This window comes from Bison bison, unplaced genomic scaffold (assembly GCF_000754665.1).
Source record: "Bison bison bison isolate TAMUID 2011002044 unplaced genomic scaffold, Bison_UMD1.0 scf7180017864201, whole genome shotgun sequence".
NCBI classification, from domain to species: Eukaryota; Metazoa; Chordata; class Mammalia; order Artiodactyla; family Bovidae; genus Bison; species Bison bison.
In genome coordinates, this window is record NW_011494773.1 from 1,862,222 (window position 1) to 1,864,693 (window position 2,472).

Genomic DNA, 2,472 nt, shown 5'->3' on the forward strand with positions numbered 1-2,472 from the left:
TAGCCAAAGAAGGAAGTCTATGAAGAATCAGTCAAAACACCACAAGTCCCTCTCATAACTATTCTAAAATTAGATTTCACCCTGAAAAAAAGTTTTGCCTTAGAATCACAAACTAAACTATCCATGCCAACTAGATTAGAGTGAAAACTGATTTAAGCCAAGAACCAGGTACCAAATTTTTCAGTGCCAAAAATAACTCCAAAGGCTACAGAGAGTCCAGTTCTAAAGGATGGATTTGCTTTTTCTATTTCAGTAGCACCTTTCTCAATAGAAGCTTAAGAAACACTCCCCACGGCAGACCCACTGAGACTCCCAATGGCCTTAACACACTCTGCCTCACTTCGTGTGTTGTCAGGGGGTCTGGGAATGGCAAAGCAGGCTGAGAAGTGTTTACCATCTGATCCTTCCCCATGGCAGATATCACTAACTGATTTCTACTGAACCCAGACACGGCTTAAACATCCTTTTGTATATTTAATGCAGTGAGTAAAATCAAATACAAAAGCTAGCAGAAAAAAAAATATCATCCCTTATATTGCAACAAGCATAGGCTTTGTAGTCAGGCAGACTTGAATTCAAATGTCAGTCTCTCCAATTCTCAGCAACCTGGGTAAATAATCTCACTTCTAAGCCTTGGAGAAAGTGACAGGCGACCTCACAGGGTTGCAGTGAAGAATAAACAGGAGTCAAGAAAGAGCTAACAAAAGTCCCCAGTATACAGTAAATACTAAAGGCTAGCTCCTTTTAGTGTATCTTCTGCCTTCTTTCTATCTCTGCCATTTGTAAATATGGGACTTAACAACAGAAACATACCTGGGAAGACTGTTGTAAGGCTGAAGCCAGTGAACCACACGGAAAGCACATGTGCTGACACAAAAATCTGTTTAGTATTAATTTTTATTAATAATAAATCAATACCGTGGAAAAAGCTAGAAAAATATTTCTAAGCATTCCTAAAGTTTAAAATTTTGATATAAAAACTCTGAGTAGCCATCACAAACACTGAAGATGTCCACAGAGCAGGTAAACGTCTATGGTACAGGTGCCAGTTTACAAAGCCTCAGAACACCTCTTCAAAGTAGGCCTAGCAGATTCCATTTCATTGATGAGGGAAATGAGGCACAAAAGGGTTAAGTACCAAAGTTTTTAAGCTAAAGTTAGTTGCTCCTATCCAGGTTTTCTATCTCCTGGGTCATTTCCACTCTGATTTGCATCGTTCTTTTATCACTCTAGGGAAAACTGAGGGCAGGTCATTACTACAGTATCTACAGATAGGCATAGCATGAGTCTTAACAAACTCTGTAATCCACCAGAGGATTTCTGGAATCTTTTCTTAATTACGCAAAGTGGACGCTTGACACCAATCTGTACTTCTAGCGCTAGTCAGAAACTATATTTCCTCAGCAAGTAAAAAAAGACAATAATTTAACGGCTCTAAAATTTATAAAGCAATCAGCTACAATTTTAAGAGGGGCTGAGAAAGGTGCTTCAAAATTATTTAAAACACTTCAAAGGCTTGTCCCTGTCACTTGTTTACTGAGATCCCACCATACAGGGCAGTAGATCTGAGGGAAGGGCAGGAATACGACAAAGGATGGAAAACGACTTGGCCAAAGAATATCTACAACCAACACGCTCTCCGCCTCAGGACACCGCAGAAACCAGCCTGTGAGAAGTTAGATTCGGACTCATTTATCTTCTTTCAAAGCCAGGCCTACACAAGTGAGGTGACGAACTGAGACGAGGAAATGTGGATTAAACTAGGAAGACTCTGTGGGCGAAGGGTCCAGGAAAACAAGGATCCACCGCAGAGGCCAGAGCCCAGAACCTTAGTACAATAAATGCTTGTTCAAAATCAGTTGTCTGGGCTCGCTCGCGGCCCCAACCCCGAGTGCAAGCCCAGGGATCGCCAGAACTGGATTTAACAGTCAAGCCAGGGAGGTCGAGGGACGCCTCAGACAACGAGGGGAAAGGATATGGATGCGGAGAGGCTGGACTCGGCCAGATATGTAGCCCAAGGAGTTTGGGACACCCTCACCTCTTCCACACCGAGCCCTCCCTCTCAGGTCAGCGTCAGACTTCGCCGCCGAGGGTCCAGCCTTTCTAGACAGGCTGTGCGGCATACAAAAGGGGCGGAAGGGGATAGTCCCGAGGAGGGGGCGGGAGGGCTGGGGTGGGGGTAGGAACCAAGGGTCGAGACAGGCGCCGCACGGCATGCTGGAAGTTGTAGTTCCTCTCGCCCCTACAATCAGGCTCTGCCGGGACAGGCCGCGGCGGCCTCTTGACTACAACTCCCAGAATCCCCAGCGCACCGCGCCTAAGCCCGTTTCCTCTCCTTTCAGCTCGACCTTCCGAGGTTATCCCGTGGGTCACTCGACAGACTACAATTCCCGTGAGGCCAAGCGGGGCCGATGAAGGGTTTAGGGAAACAATGAAACGTGTCCTGTGTGTCTCTGTGGGTGAGGAATGGTC

At 45.6% G+C, this 2,472-nt stretch overlaps 1 protein-coding gene across 1 annotated transcript in view; it reads right to left on the minus strand.

Annotated features, from left to right (window-relative positions):
- Window positions 1–2,157, minus strand: part of VIPAS39 (VPS33B interacting protein, apical-basolateral polarity regulator, spe-39 homolog) — a 28,164-nt gene extending 26,007 nt beyond the window's left edge. Inside the window, exon 1 of the mRNA XM_010844389.1 lies at window positions 2,039–2,157. The gene's annotated coding sequence lies outside the window, so the exon portion shown is untranslated. The remainder of the gene's footprint in view (window positions 1–2,038) is intronic.
- Window positions 2,158–2,472: the final 315 nt, after the last annotated feature.